Source organism: Triturus cristatus, chromosome 3_2, assembly GCF_964204655.1.
Source record: "Triturus cristatus chromosome 3_2, aTriCri1.1, whole genome shotgun sequence".
NCBI classification, from domain to species: Eukaryota; Metazoa; Chordata; class Amphibia; order Caudata; family Salamandridae; genus Triturus; species Triturus cristatus.
The window spans coordinates 460,701,802-460,718,906 of record NC_140584.1 but is presented as its reverse complement, the minus strand read 5'-3'; the positions used below and the strand labels follow the sequence as shown (position 1 = coordinate 460,718,906).

The window sequence follows — 17,105 nt, the reverse complement described above, 5'->3', positions numbered from 1 at the left end:
TTTATTTTACTTTATTCCGTGCTCCTAGATATGAAAACTCCTTAGTAAGGAGAGGTGAAATTCCCACAGCAGCAGGTGAAGCACAATGTTTAATAAAGCTTGAAAAATGCTTTACAATTGGTTTCTGATTGAATTAATAGCACAATTAATTAAACCAGATTTTTTATTTTTCAGGCAATGGAATATTGTTTCCAAATTTTAACTACGTTTTTGATCCACGAGATTTCACAAATAGAACCCAAGAGCATGCACGAGCACAAATGTTGACATATTTTGCAAAATTTTAATTTGACTAACAAAGTGCACAACTTTTGTTTTGACAAATTTTAAGGGTTGAGCACTTCATTCAACTTCTCATTGGGTGGGCAAAATAGTTTCAGTACAAACAGGTTTTTTTTAAAGGAGATATTGCCCACAAAATCTTTTTATTGTGGTATTTTCCCAGATTGCTCTGTCAGGGGCAAATCCTCCTAGTACAAATAGGTTTATCTTGTGTTTTGCCATCAAAAGTCTACATTAGCGAATATTTTAATTTGTAAATACTGACAAAAGCATACAGCAGATGTTAAGGCAAACACAGACACAATGTAATTCATCAGCATAGAGTTTTGTGTCCTATCGTACAATGTATACTTCCATACAAGACCAAAGTTATAGTACCACAACTGTTTAAAAATATTACGTGCTAATCTCAGCATTTTGGGCTGTTTTCCCATATATCTAACTACACTATAGATTGCTGATCCCGATGTAAACCTAAAACATATAATTATGCTTTGCCAGGATATACACACGTTTATTTAGGGAGGTATTTTAATAACTACTATTTTTTTAACAGCGTGACAAAGAAAAAAATGTATATTTAAAAGAACTTTCAATTTGGTGCCCGAAACAAATTGTCTGTGACTATAAAATACACCAAATTATGACTGAGGATTGGTTTATGTAACATGTATTGGAATGGTTGGATTTGCTAAGAAAATCTTACAATTCCCTAGAGCACATCACGATGGTCCGATCTGTCAATAGCGAATCACATTATAGGTGCGCTAATCGATATCTTTATGTAATGAACAAGTCAGTGTACTTGTTACAAGCTTTTAACGCGCATTAGAAAGTTATGGTGGGTCAAGTGAGTGAAGGAGAAGGGAAAGATAGAGGGGCATACCTTAGGGTGACGCCTTCGGTGAATATATTTTCTTATTAGCATTCTATATGATCGGCTCTTCATCCTTTCGTAGGATAGCAGGTCCCAGGGTACAGGTTAACATGCCTGCGATATGCAGAAAAATATACTTCGGAAACAGAAAAACATCCTTCCCTCCTAGCAGGCGCCGCCATCTGCGCACAACCCAAAACCTTCTTCACAAAAGTGTCAACAACACAGGAATGTTACTGATGTGGGATGCCAGCAGTGTTAACAGCTTGTGCCAAAAATATCTCACACGCAACCTCTCCACCGTTCATCAACCGGAGGTACGTCTTTGTCGAGCTACTTTTACAGGCGGGCACACGCGTGTTAAAACATGTCCAGGCTTTGATGAACAACATGCACTCAAGGAACAGGGCAACGGAATGCATGGCTGTTGGGTGTCTGATCGCCACAAGACGCTCGCTTCTTGATGGAATTCCATCTGTGTTATGAGCTGGAAGGGGAGGGGGGGTGGGGGGGGGGGGGGTAACCAAAGTAAACTACTGCAGACGAGAACTGTTCAAATACATTTGAGGTGGGACAATTAGTGATTTAGTGTCTCCCCTCCCCACCCCCCATAGCACGCGCCTACCTACCGAATTAGAAACACCTGCTTCCTTGCTTTAAGCTTAGTGATAAACTGCTCACAAAGTCAACAACTTGGATAACAAAAGAATAGTTTTTTGGCAAATAAACTCTGGCTACTTATTAAGGCACAGACTTGTGTTTGAAAAAACTTTATCACAGCTTAGATTTCCTCAAAGGAACCCACACGTCACATTCTTGCACAAATATTGCTCTGAGGCACTTTCTTACAAATGGCGCACCAGTATGTACTTTGTCACAATCATGTTCACGACTGTAACTCTTTCATGAACATAAAACATTTTCTGAAAACACTAGATTGCTAGGTGAAATCTCACTCACAGGTACTGCTTTGCTTCCATGAAACAAAAATACAGGACGCCATTTAATCTTCTTCCAATTCAAAGATTGCTCCACATTTCCAGAGGGTTTTGGACCCAGTGAGGTTAACTCTACTCCCAGGCAGAAATGTCTAAACATGCCACTAGCTAACTTTTTAACTAATTTGAGATGCTGGAAGCCTAGTTTGGCTATTTCTAAAGCTTTTACATTTCTCACTGACAGTCCAAACGTTGGCTTTGGATTTACTGGAAAACAAGATAAGTGTAGATTGTCACCTTTAAAGGAGAGGCACGCCTATGATTATTTTCTGTTCAACTGCAAGCCTGACCACCCTTAACATAGGTGCAAGGCCCATTTCCCATTATGCAAACAATTTATGAGCCCTCGCCTTATCATACGAACATTGCTACTAATGTGGTTTACAATTATTTTACTAAAAGATTGGTTTGAAAAAAAGAATATTTCAGAAGGCAAGCTTACTATAATAAGAATGCATAACTGACTTTTCATGGTTTTATCTCCCCATCTACTTATTATGTATGTGCATAAAGCATACATACTCTACTTCAAGTTGGTTTTGTGCTGGATGTTTAATTAACTAAGGGGTGTTGTCAGATTTATTTTCCTAAGAAAACCACTAGGGGCGAAATGAGAGCAGCTCTCACCAGTCTTCCAGCCCAGAGTGAACACATGGGCTTAGCCCATCAAGGCTGACATCCCCACACTGTTATTCAAAGTAGAGTGACAGTGTCACAATTTGCTGTAGGAACATTCTTATATACTGAATAACTGCCACCATAAGAATCAGAAAGGTTTTGTTTGTGCCCATAACTCACTTGCACCTCTGGTAGAAGCTATGGTATGGTGAAACAAAAAGTGCAATGGGAAGCATGAAGGACACACAACCAAGCTACACAAAACATGATCAGTACTCATGGGCAGGCAATATATCTCCAATTCCACTTTGGTTTGTAATAACCAGTGTAGGAAAGGGGGCTACTGATTGAGGGGGAGTGAAACCCTACTCAAGCAGCAAGCACAATTTCTCTCAGGGTGAAACACAAGCAAACCTCATAAAATCTGTACTTAACCCTGTGGTGGCTTGGCACAAAACAGTTAGGCTTAACTTAGAAGTAATGAGTAAAGTATTTATGTAGCAGTTCAAGAAGTAAATAAAGTGAAAAACACAAACAAGAAGTCTTCCATACCAATATAGAAAAATAGAGTAAAATGTATTAATTTGAGGCAAAAACAATTACAATCCAATCAGTAAAACTGGATGTAGGCAATTTTAAAGATTTATGTGAAAACAGTGCGTAGAAACAAAAAGCGCCAACTGTGGGTATCTGATAGCGCTGGTCTGGGCCAAAGTCACAAGTTCAGTCTGATCTCGTTGTAGTGTGGCCCGGGTACAGGGACCAAGTTAGGCCCGCATAATAAAGTATCTTAAATCCTGGTTTGCGGATCGTTACAAGGCCCTGGTCAAGGATGTGTCACGCAGCGTCGGTTCCGAGGAAGCTGCGGTGCTGCGATGCAGATTCCTACATTGTCATCAAGGATGTCACAGAAGAGGGATTTGTGATGCTAAGTCCTCCTTGAAATTTGTGTTGCGCAGCGATGGCAGTTCCGAGGAAGCTACGGGGCTTTGATGCGAAGTCCAGCATTGTCATTGATGAGGGACTTGCGATGCGAAGGCCGGTGTCGAGGATGCATCGCACACTGGCAGTTCCGAGTAGGCTGCAATCTCCGCTGCAAGGTCCTGAGTCAGGAATGCATTGCGCAGTGGTGGTTCCAATGCAGCTGCAAGGAGATGCTCCACGGTACGTCGGTTCTTCTCAAAGGACCACATCTGTCAAAGGATCAACGGGGCTGGCAGAGCAACTTTAGCCCCATTTTCAGAGGCCCATGATTGGGGTGGCACCATTTGGGGGGCAAGACTCACAACAGGCCAAGTCAAGATGCTGGGTTCAATGTGGTTGGAGCCTTTTCTGTCCCTGAGGCTCTGATCAGGAGACCAACCAACTAGCCCTTGAAGGCACTTTGGGGGTCATGAGATCAAGATACAGTTCCAGTTCTTCTCACTCAGGCAGCAGGGAAGATGCGTATCAGTCCTTCTTGCAGAGCAGCACAGCATTCCTGAGTCTTCCATATTCCCAGAGGTGAACTGAAGAGTGGGGTTTGAGGGTCCAATATTTATATCTGGGTACCACTCGGTAGTAGGGGAATTTTATATAGCTTCCACCCCAAGAAGTGCTTGAAATTTCCTGCCTCCCTGCCCTTGCCCCAGCTTATGTGGTGTCACAAAAGACTAGTGTCAAACCCTTTGAGAGTTTGCTCAGGCAGATCCTTTGTGATGTGCAAGTGTGGTAGGTGACAGCTTCTCCCCCTCATCAAGTCACCGATGGCCCATTTTCCAACTCCTATTCCCTATTACCCTTACTGTCTGGGAGCAATACACAAAGACCAACCACCAGGTACACCTAGTTATGTGACCCAGGATACAGGCTGTAGCCATCAAGTGGTCAGGGCAAGAAAATGTCAACTTTCTAAAAGGAACATTAGAGAATTGTGACTTAAAATCCGACTTTACCATTGAAACAAGGGTTTTAAATTACAATTCCACAGACACTAAGCTCAACATTCCTATTGGCTCCCTACTGAAAGTTACAAATGTAATAGGGGAGCCTAATGTTATACTATGAGAGAGGTAGGACTCACAGTAGCGAAAAAGAATTAAAGAGGTTTTCAATACCAGAGCATGTAAATCTTAAAGGTCCATGCCCAACATTTTAAATCCACTGCACCGTGGCCTGTAGGCCTTGTAGGGATTGCCATAGAGGTGACTTATATGTATTAAAGAGGGAGGTATTATAAGATATACCTCTTCCTGGTCGAACTGACAGTTAAAAACTGCACATACAGGCTGCAGTGGCAGGCCTGGAACATGTAAAGGCTACTTAAAGTGAGTGGTACAATAAGTACTGCAGGCCCACTAGATGCATTTAATTTACATGTCCTGGATACAGGTAGTACCACCTTACTAGGGGACTTACAAGTAAATTAAATACGCCAATCGGATGTAAGACAATTTTGCCATGTTTACAGGGGAAGCACAAGCACTTTATCACTATATAGCAGAGGTAAAGTGTGCCGAGTCCTAGGGCAAGAAAAAAAAGAAGTCAGCAAAAACAGGAAGATGGAAGGCAAAAAGTTGGAATAGAACCAAAACAAGGATGTAAGGTACAACAAACAGAAATAGTGCAGTCCCTTGTAATGAAGTAGGCTGGATGGCATAAGAAATCGCCCAGGAGTCTTCACTCCATTCTGCAGCACCACAGAAATAATCAATTTCAGGGCATAACAACTCTTGATCTTTTATTCCGGATCCTGTGAGGCCACATTCTCAATTTCCACTTCCACTTGATTTCGATTTTCATTACATTGTCAGGACTGTTACACTCTATGCACAATATTAAGAGATTATTTGCATAGACAACATTTTCCACAAACTATATGCAGTTATCCTCACCAAATGTACTTTATGTATTAAGCTATATGTGTTCTCTGTGTGCTGCAGCCTCTATCTTATTCCCATACTGAAAAAGAGTGAAGGATTGGAAATGGAAATAAATAGGAAGAAGGATGAAATGCAACCATGGAACTGGTCTTGCCAAAGAAAAGCCACAAAAGAGGCTTCCCCCCTACCGTACTACGTATGAGGCAGATGTCCACATATGAAAGTTCAATCCATGTTTCTCAGATCAATCTCAGTGAAAGTCCATCTCCTTACGTAATCTCATCAGCACATCCAGCCTTTTCAATTCCCACGAAAATATTTAGGCACACAACTTTCCCCTTGCTAGCCCCCACACCATATGAAGACTAACTCAAAATGTAACTCCATTATTTTTCTCTTCTTATAACCCATAGAGTGATCACTTCCTCTGTAGTCCCCGTTTCCCTTTAGCACATTATTCTTGAAAGAGGGCGCTCTGAACTGCAAGCCAAGTTTAGGGTCGCTAGAAGACATCCTCTTTCATGTTATCATAAGCATCCCTTCTTTTATCAGACTAGGGTTCTTCCAGTTGCTGTGGGTGTTTTAACACTAGATGACCACCAGCATTTGAGGTTTTCTCTTTTAGCTGACATAGGGTGTAGCGAGATTCACATTAGCTGCATTCTTTTTTCTTCAGTATCCAGTGTTTTCACTGGGTGACTCAGCAAGTCTGCAGCTCAGTATCTACTTGTAGTCCCAAACAACCACTGTCCCTGCTATATGCTTTGCCACAGCTTACCCACACCAAAGCAATTCTGATTTGATGACATCCCACACTCTGTCCAGTTTCCACTTCCTTTGCATAAATATTTGTACCTCACCTTTCTCAAAGGTAGGCTCACAATCTTCAGGATAGTTATACCGCAGCACAAGAAAATTCAAACAATTCTATTTTCAAATTTCAAGACAACTACAAGTCTACACATCAAGTTGGAGTAAAGGTCTTTGTGATAATGGGCTTCCTCCAAACATCCTTCAAAAAACCTAATTTCTCCAAATGATTCACTGCTTGCAGAGTGTACATATGATCTCTATTTTGTGACCAATGAGGCAGATGCTAATATCAGAGGATGTCTTGCACCTTATAGATTTGCTACAAATCCTATAACCTGAGCAAATCATTGATTAAAAACAGCAGAAAGTATTCAGAGTATTAACAAAAATAAATTCTTAGACACTTGATACCTCATTTACACAATACTTCCATTCAGAAAGTCTCAATTTTCGAAATCTATATTTTAGACATCAACCGTTAAGTTACAGCAGTATTTTTTTGCTCAGTGTCACACCACTGAGGAAAATAGCTATTAAACAGTAAAAATGGCAACAATAGTGCAAATAATGGTATGTCTCTTGAGCAAAAGTAAAATATCACAGGGCAGTGTGTGCACCGAAGATGTACACATTGTTTGAGTACAGGATACTTTTTGTATGCTCCAACAAAATCATTCAAGAAGTATTTATTTTGCCCAACTGAAGACATACAACAAGACAATGACCTCGACGTAACTGAAATTAAAATCAAATTAAATTACAACAGGTTTGCATGAATGTTTATCCCTTGTTGCTATGGATTCTGAATAGCACTTAATTTAATCAAGGCAAATGTGAGATTGCTGTCTAAAAGCGCTTTTCCAGCTTTTACAAACAATGCTTTTCCCAACAAACCAATAACAAAACAGTAGATATCCTGGAGAGAAAATAGACTAAGAAACCGTGATAACTTTTCTTATGTGACATTAATTCACACTGATTAAGTGTGGTTTTAAAAATTCATTAGAGACCCCAGAAGATATACAGGTCAAATCCGTAGCTTTGCATCCAAGACTGGTGAAAAGCTTTTCTGTATTTAATATGAAATTCATTATAAAGAATGTAAGCTGACATTGCCATTGATGCGGACCCCAAACATGTACTCTTAGGTCTTGTTAGCTGAATGTTATTCACTCGCTCACCATTCTAGTATTTCTCAACAAGTTATGTCAACAGTCCACATTTACTAATTTATAACAGTTTCCATCATAATATATGTTTTATCATTTTTAAATACTGTCCTCATTAATATTATCAAAGAGGTTAAAAGGCCATTCCGCTTGCTCTTGTATGCTAGCCTATGTATGATTTCTGAAACTACCTACGCCAGGTCATTGAGAAATTAGGTATCCCAGAAATTTGGGCCATTACTCTAGGAAAGACAGCCTTTAAAAGCAACAAGCTCCTCAACTCGATTTCCGTCTCTGTTTACGGACAAAAATGCCCTTGCAAGAAGAAGACTCGCCTGGACTATGATTAATTCATAGCACAGCTCCTTTGCACGTCACTTGCTCTTTGTAACATTTTTAAGGGGTACATCTGTTCTTATTATACCTTCCTAAGAGGCTGACTTAGAAATTGGACATACATCCGGGCTCAAGGTGCATACATTAGCCACAAATTCATATCATACAAGATGGTATCTTACTCTCCAGCTCTAGGATGTGGCCTTTTGAAATTGTCCATAAGCCTCTCAAGTGATCATGAAGGGGAAAAGCATGCAAAACAGTAGTCTACACTTTGATTACCTCCAGGTTGAACTACGTAAATAGTCTATACCTGGGACTCCCTGCTTTTCTAACTCGCTGATTGCAGATATTCAGAACGCAGCCGCAAGGTTGATCTGAAAAGTCCAGTACAGGCAGGCCATATCCCCTAATCTGAAGCAACTTCAATGGCCTTCGGTGATACATTGAATGAAGTTCAAAGCTCTAAAAATAGCTTTTAGAGCTTTCTCTGGACAAGGCCCTGCTTATCTGCAAAAATGATTGCACCCATATGAACAATGCAGAGCGCTTAGATCAAACCATCTGCTTCTGCTCCATGTCCCAAAATTTGTGGGGACAAGACAAAGAGGAAGCACTTTCATGGTTTTAAAAGTCAAGCTGTAGAATACTCTCCCAATAAATGTGTGGATAGCCACATCTAGCTCAACTTTTAAGACAGAATTGAAAATATTTCTCTTTGACAAAAGCTAAATTCCCCTCCTCTTACTGCCATTGGATTTACTCCTGGTAAACTGTTCACTTGAGTGCCAGGTTGCTACATTGGAAGCAGCGTTGTGCTATACAAATGGAAAATTGAATTAAATTGAAGGGACAAGCAAAGGTTGATTTTAACCTCTTTTGTACATGATATTTGCACTTTATAAATTGTTTGAGGGGTAAACCCAATGGTGGTTGCCTCTGAAAGGGGGTGGTGGAGGGGGATGAAAACACATAAATACTCTACTCCGTCTGCTGGCAGCACCCAGGCTACTGGACTCTCCCAGCCAATCAGGACACTGCCTGAGTAGCTTCATGATTGGTCTGAGCGGCCTGTTTGGCAACCCAACACAGCCCAATGGAGTGCATGCCAAGTGCGCATGACGGTTTGGCCGGGCCTAGAGGGCCGGTCAAGCAGTCATGCACATGTAGGGAAGGAGTGCAAACCACTCCTGCTCCCTCTGCGGTGAGCCAGCCTCGTTCCCCCCCCCCCCCCCCCCCCGACCTGGCTGGAGCACAGAAAAATAAAATTATAATAACTTTCTGGTATTATCATTTTCTTTTGCACTGCAGTGTGGCGATGCTCCTCTGCCATAGCCGAGGAGCCGCCACTGGGTACACTTGCTCTTTATTATCCTGTTTTAAGAGGCTGATTTTAGAAACCTGATGTACATCTGGGCTGAAGGTGCAGACCTGCTTTTTATTACCCCGTTTCAAGAGATTGACTCCTTTGTCTGAATCTTTTGGGGAACAAGAGGGCGTAGGGTCAGGTTAACTTAAATTGAGTATTTTTACACCTGATATTCGCACTCTATAACTGGGTTAATTGGCTTTCATTTGCACTAACAATCAGCACTTTACACTTTGGAACCAAGTGGGGTAACAAAAAGATAAACTTGCCCCAGTAAAGTACAGGGAAAGCGCATAAAGAGTGATTAGGGCCTGTGGGCGATTTTAGAAATAAAAACTCCAGTTTACAGGATTTATCAGTCCTTGCTTTTATTTCTTGATAATGGTGTCAACATGTTTTGTCCCATACTCTTGATGAGTTTGCTAGAAATGTTTTTAATACCAGACCAAATAATAGGGATTTTTAAATCAATATTTTTTTTTTCCAAGCGAAGTTTTATGTAGCAGACATTCTTCTTTTAAACTGTCAATGCAATGGTTTTTATTATCCATGCAAATAAACTTGACTGAGCCCACTCACCATCAGCATCATGAGTCTTTTAGACCAATCATGCTCACTATCCATCAGGTCTTTGGGATCTCAAGATGGCAATGCATCGCACAAGTTAAGTGTCCAACCTCGCCTTTTCTGTCTCTTCTGACAGCTAGTAAGCATCTAGCTGTTGCATTATACACATAAAAATATAAAGTGCAAGAACATCTTAATATTCAAATTTAATGTTTCTGCTGAATTTTGCAAGAAAATATAACTTTTATGAAGGACATTTTGACAAATTAAGAGCACATGGTCCCTAGATTTTGTACAATTAAACTTCTAGCTACAGTCTCTTACGTAGACACTGCAAAGCCCCTCTCATTGGCTCGAGACCCAGGCAAATTAATAACTTTCTCTTAAAGTGGTTAGTCAGCAATTATCCACCTACTTCAAAGTAACAGCCTCAAATTCTTTTTTTTTCTTAATTAGGCTCCAGTCCATGGTTCAATCAATTTTGGAAAACCTTTGAGAAGTGTGGTGAACCCAGAGAATGCAGCATGATACTTCCGCAAAATCCTGTTAACCTGTGCTAAAAGATCACATCATTTCCAACTCAATAAGTAATCAGATGCATAAGAGCTAATTTGCAGAATTATATTCTTCACATAATTCTTCAGCTAGGTGTTTTTCACTGTTGGATTGACAATTTGAATTTCAATCTTATTTTGGTTGGAGGCAAGTTGTCTTTGTAACTAAAAGCAATATTAAGTCAATTCTTTCTGCGTATTTTATTATTCAATTCAATTATTTATTATGTTTTGGCACTCCGAAGAGGACCACACAAACAAAATACACAAAATACATGTACATATTCCGTCATAGGAAAAAAAAAGTAAACAATTACAACACTCTCCATTAAAAAGGACATACTGCGACACAGTCCTCCTTATTTCATCAATAAATATCTAAAAAACCTTTAAAAAAGTTAAAAATATTGAAGCAAAACATTTCATTGGGAGGAGTATATAAAGCCTTTCAAAAAGAATTCGCATCAAGAATTCCCAATTGTAAACAAATTGATCTTAGCCACTTTAAACGAAGTGAACGCAATGCAGGACAAATAAACAATACATGAGTACAATCCTGTGCAGACATATTACAAAAATTACATAGGGGGGAAGACCCATACCATTTAGCCAAGAGAGAATTAAGCGGCAATAGATCTTGCCTCAAAAGAAACCAAAATCTCCGAATGCCGTGTGATAAATTCCAAAATACGTAAGGTTGAGCAAGCTTCCTTGAATATGTGTTAAACAAAAGGACGCTTCGCTTCTTAGCTGTCATGAATTCTTTATCCTGCATGAAGCAAAGAGTCCAGGAAGCCTGTTTCAAAAGAGATTTTAGTTGGGAAGGAGAAATAGTAAAAATAGAACTCTCATCTAATTCAAGAAGTGCCACAGCCTTTCTGAAATTCCTAACAATTTGAGAGTGCTCTTTAAAACTTCCCAATAATTCTCTCTTGAGAAGGGATCTCAGAGTCCCCATTTCTCCTCTAGCGAGGCTGGCGACCCAACGTACTAATGCAGACAAACCCTGTACCCAACTGCTACGCAGACCAAATTCAAGTCTAAGAGCAGCTGTAGAGCAAGCGGAATTCAGAGTGGTTAAAGACCTTAATAATTTTCCTTCAATCATATGAAGAAAGCCCCAGTGTTTTAAATCAACCAATTCTATTCCATATAGGAGGGTTGAAGGGATTTTTGCCTTATAAACCTCTAGTAAAAAAGCAAAGTGTCTTCTCCCTGTGGCGGAATAAAGAGCACTCAAGCTTTTGCCTTGAGACAGGGCTTTACGAGAGTTGTTATCAATGTGCTGCCTCTCACTCAGATTTGCAGAAACTATTCTTCCTAAAAAGGTATATGATTTAACCACTTCCAATTTCTGCCCACCTACTGACCAGCCATAATTCTCAGATTTAGATTTTTTCCTCCCTGTAATGCACATAATTTTACTTTTTGAGGCATTTATCCTCAAGAAGTGGGACTCAGCAAAATCGTGTAAAGCCTGCAGACGATTAGCTAAACCTTTAGGAGTTAGATCTAGGATTAAAATATCGTCAGCATATAAAAGGCAGGCTATAGGATAACCCCCCACTGCCGGGGCTATGCCAACACAAGATGCAAGCGAAGTTGGAAGATCAGCAATATACAGGGAGAACAGCAGAGGAGCCAGAAGACAACCTTGTTTTAAACCATTAGTGGAGGGAATAGCCCGCAAAAGGCCCCTTTCTCCACCCTGTAACACTCGACACCAGGTGTCCGAATGTAGAGATCGTACTAGGTCTAATAGAAGAGAGGGCATACCTAATATAGCTAGCTTTCTCCACAGCAAAGGACGATCCACTTTGTCAAATGCTGTGGAGAAATCAATAAAAGCCGCATAGACTCCTCCGCCCCGAACTCTTACATATTTATCCAGGATAACCTGCAGGGCTGTAAGGTTATCCAAAGTACTATGCCCTTTGCGGAAGCCCGTTTGTTCCAGAGGTAAAATCTGGTTCACCTCGACCCAATCAGTAATTAGTGCTAGAAGGCATTTGGAAAAAACTTTTCCAATAGCATCAAGAAGGGCTATCTGACGATAGTTCATTGGGTTATTCCTATCGCCCTTCTTGAACAGGGGAACCAAAATGCTCCCCTTCCAAGAGGATGGCACAATCTTACTGAAAAAGCAAGCTGTAAATAAAGGAAAAAGAATCTTACTCCATAAAACAGGGTCTAACTTTAGTATCGAAATGGGAAGTTCATCGGGCCCCATAGCTCCAGAGGAACGCATATCCTTAATGGCCATTTCAATGGTTTTCTCTGAAGGGGCTTCAATAGGAAGCTCAGCATCTCTTGGTGCTCCTAAGAAGCACTCACATTCAAATGCTACGCCATTCCCAGCATAAAGGGCGGAGATAAACGACACCCATAACGATTCAGCAATAGGAATAGGGTGAGGGCTAACTCTAACTCCGCAACCCTCTCCAATGAGAGACCAAAATTTTCTAACATTGCCATGAACAACCGCCTCCCGTAAACTTATCCAAAGAGAATCCTCTTTTTCCTTTTTAAGTTTCTTCTTGATGCGACTTCTCCTTCTTTTTAACAAATATATTTTGTTTTTTAATTCAGTAGATCTGCACAGGAATTGTTCCCTGTTAGACCTGGCATCATTGGCATGAGTCTCTCCTCCATTTTTTTCTGTTTGCCTCCTCTGTTTACGATGTTTTTGCTGGATTATTGCTTTGGGCACTGTGCCACTGCTGATCAGTGCCACAGTGCAAGTGCTCCCTATGTTAAATTGTTACATTGATTGGTGTTACCATGATTGGCTTGGTTGACTTACTGTTCAGTCCCTAGTCTAGTGCACTGAGTGTGCCAAGGGCGTGTAAGTTAACTGCTGCTGGTGGGCTTGCAGCACTGGTTGTGCCACCCACAGAAGCAGCGTGTAAAATGTGTCTCAGGCCTGCCACCGCAGCGCCTGCGTGCAGTCCCTGACTGCCATGTCGACTTGGTAAGGAAACCTACTTACCAGTCTCTAAACCTTCCCTTTGCCACATTTCAGACACCTCTATGGTAGGCCCTAGGGCAGGGTGCATTGTTGGTAAAAGGTAGGTCATGCCCTGATGTGTGTGGCATGACCTAATAGTGAATTACAGCCATTTTCGTTTTTCACTATTGAAGGGCTACCTGCCTCCAATAGGCCAGACTGGGCAGACTGATTATTAACTCCATTATAATCTATCTGACTCAGGGAGCATGGTAGCAAGTCAAGTTTAGTATCCCTGAACTCAGAATTTAATAACACACCCTTTAGGATGGATGGTTTTTAAATTCTATGTTTGAAAATAGCACTTTTAGAAAGTGGCTATTTTCTTGTCCAACTATCTACCGGTCTCTGCTGGTTTGGTGTGTGTGTCAGGGGCTGGGTGGCTCCAGAGGTCTGAGTGAGTCAGTGTGGGGTGAATGGGGCGTTTACACATAGAGTGAGGGAAGAGTAGCCTGCCCTGCCTGACACAATACTGGCTCCGCCTCCTGCTGGGCGACTGATAGCCCTGCTCCTGCCAGTGACAATACTGGCTCCGCCTCCTGCTGGGCGGCTGAGGACTCTGCCCTGCTCAGTGAATAGGCCAGGTGCCTCTGCCTGGCAACACCCACAACAAACCTGAGATGGTGGGAATCTCCCTGCTTGGACAAAGGGAACAAAGGGAAAAAGGGGTATAAGAGAAGGACCCCTGAACCAAGAACTCAGATCACTTCTGACAAGGAAACCTGTACCAAGGACAAGAAGCCTGCTGATCTAAGGACTTGCCTCCCCTTTCTGCCAGAGTGCTGTTTTGCTGTGGAGGAACCTGAAAGCTGCTTCTTTATTTTTGCCAAGGAACAAGGAGAGAGGAACTTGGTGTGTACTCTCTGAACACTTGCTAGGAAATCTCCAAGGACTGGAAGAGTGCCAGTCTCCTGCTGAAGTCACAGGGCCAAAGGACTTCACCATTTGCTGAATTGCTGGAAAGTGTTGTTTCCAGTACACAAGGGAAAATCTGCAGTCTCGACGCCAGCAGCAACGCCAGTGAGCAGTGGGTATCGGCCCCAGCTCCAAGTGACCCCGTCTCGACGCCGGTATCGACGCCAGTGAGGAGTGAGTATCGGCTCTACCTCCAAGCGACCCCGTCCCGACGCCGCTGCTGATCGCATCGACTCGACGCCCTTCTCGACGCCGTGAGCGCTGCTCCGGCCCGACATCCCTCGACGCCGCTGCGGATTGACCCGACTCCGAGGCACGACCTCGACGCCGACCTCGACGCCGATCTCGACGCCGATCTCGACGCCGTGGATCATCGTTTTCTTCGTTTCTCAAGGTACTGTACTTGTGGGGTCTGTTGCGACTCCAGGCTCGACGTAGCGCTCCTCGCGGTCGACGCCGAACCTTGGGAATCTTGTAGACTCGACGTCGTGTGACTCCTGTGGGGGTTACATTGTTGCCAAAGAACTGTGCTCAGAAGAATACTTTGCTAAAGAACTATTTGCCAAGAAGAAACCTTACTTGAACTATTATTTTTCCTTCCAAAGAGTATTTATTAAGACTGTGGTATATTTTTGTCGTTATTTGGTCTTGTGCTAAGCCTTATATAAAATACTATTTTTTATAATAACTTCTGTGTCGTGTCCATCTGTAGTGTATTCACTTTATTACTGTATGTGGTCATAAATGCTTAACACACTGCCTCTGAGATAAGCCTGCCTGCTCTGCCAAGCTACCAAGGGGGTAGCAGGGGTTATCTGAGTGTGTAATCCCCTTGCCCTGACTAGAGTTGGTTGGTCCCTATTTGTCAGAAGTGTATACCTCTGCCAACTAGAGACCGCCGGTTCTAACATTCCCGCACTAACCTGTTTATTGCCTTATTTAAAGGGATCAGAGAACTGGGAACGAAGCTCCTTTTTTCAGAGGAAGTGGATCTATTAGCAACACGAATAACCTCCTTCATAAAATTCTCAAAATGAGTCAATTCAGAACCCTGCCAAACATCCAATTCTTGGATAGTTTTTCCCAAAATACACTTCAGGCCCTTCCTGGCTTTAAAATTCCAAAAACATCTTCCAGTATTCTTATGAAAATTAACTATATCGCTATTAAGATACCATGAGTCAGAATTTGGAAAAAATAAAGACAAATTTATAGTAATCACCTTGTGATCACTAAATAATGTCGGTAAGACTACCAAATCTTTTACTGAAGAAAAGATATCATAGTCAATGATTACATAATCCAAGATTGACTGACTGAAGGGAGATCTATGAGTATAATTAGCAGGAAAATCAGAAGGGAGCCTACCATTCACTATTATCCCCTCAGTTGCTGAAAGTTCTTCCAATAACAACTTCCCTCTTTTATTAGTTTTAATTTTATTAGGGAAGAGAATCTGCGGGATAAGGTAGGCTTCTTCTTTACATTTGTTTCTAAATAACTCTAAACTAGTGTTGGAAACCTTACAATTAAAATCACCAACTAACAGCACATGGGGGGGGTGTATCTAGCTCTTTAAGCTGTCTAATGTATGAAAAGACTTGCTTCAATAAAATATTAAAACATTCATCTGGGGGAATATAAACATTTATTATTACTAATGAAGTATTGGTACCCCTACTTGTTAGCGAGCAGAGGGTCACTGCCTGAAAGAGATTCTTTGGGTCAACATAATGGGTAAAATTCCATTTGAATCTATTTGACAAGAGGCACGCAAGACCACCTTTTGCATGCCCTTTCTTTGATGGTAATGCCCTTGCCTCGAGGACAAAATAATCTTTCCCTACACATAATCTACTAGGACACCAGGTCTCTTGGAGGCAAATAATGCTAGCTTTCATGGAGAATAAATATTGTAGTTTCTCGGGATTATTATGTATCCCGGCCGCATTCCAAGAGATAACTTTTAAACTGTTGCTAAAGATGTTGAAAAAGCTTAGGATTGTCTAAAGTTTTAGTAGACAAAACTCCAGGCAACCAATTCCACTGAAAATTATCTTTGTTTGGGGAAATATTCTGGATAAGCGAAACTGGCTTTACCTGAGTCACCCGGCGTGTATTTTTCAAGACAGAAATCTTTAATTCATCATATAAGGTAGAGAAAGTATCTTGACCATTGCCCTGCTGAGAGAGTCTATGAAGAGGGAAACAATTTCTCCCAAAGGAGTGAACAGGTAAAACATCAATTCCCCTACACTGAAAACTCTCTGCCTGTTGCAAAATAAGATTTAATATAAGTTTAGAATAGAACTTTACCCTAACAAAAGGAGCGGATGCTGTTCCTAATATAGAAACTAAATCAATATCATTAGATTGAATTAATTTTAGGCTCTCAATATCCTTAAAATATTTGAGTAGCCATGCTCTATTTAGGTGTAAGTCCGAATCAAATAAGGGTAGAAAATCTACTGTAAATGTATCTACAAAGACTTCAGGAATTTTTGAGGGCAAATGCTGGGGCCGTACCTCACCAACATCCGGAGCAGGAAAAACGGGAGCAAAAGGATCAAGGGCTACAGACCGCGAGGGGACCAACCCAGGCGGTTCTACCTCGGGCAGAGGAGTTGCCCATCTCCCTACATCCGGTGGGGGACCATTCCCGGGGCAATCAGAAATAGTTTCTGTGCCCGGGACTGAGGGCTTTAAGATATCAGAAGAATGGGGAACCACCTCCTTGCC

The 17,105-nt window shown here is 41.5% G+C and overlaps 1 protein-coding gene across 4 annotated transcripts in view; it reads right to left on the bottom strand.

The window, feature by feature from the left end:
- PLEKHA7 (pleckstrin homology domain containing A7) overlaps nucleotides 1-17,105 on the bottom strand; it is a 954,991-nt gene that overhangs the window by 547,874 nt on the left and 390,012 nt on the right. Inside the window, exon 1 of one of the 4 annotated variants that reach the window (XM_085648091.1) lies at nucleotides 1,169-1,345. The exons of the other annotated variants lie outside the window; for them this stretch is intronic. The gene's annotated coding sequence lies outside the window, so the exon portion shown is untranslated. Of the gene's footprint in view, nucleotides 1-1,168; nucleotides 1,346-17,105 lie in introns of those variants that run through there. 4 annotated transcript variants of the gene reach the window in all.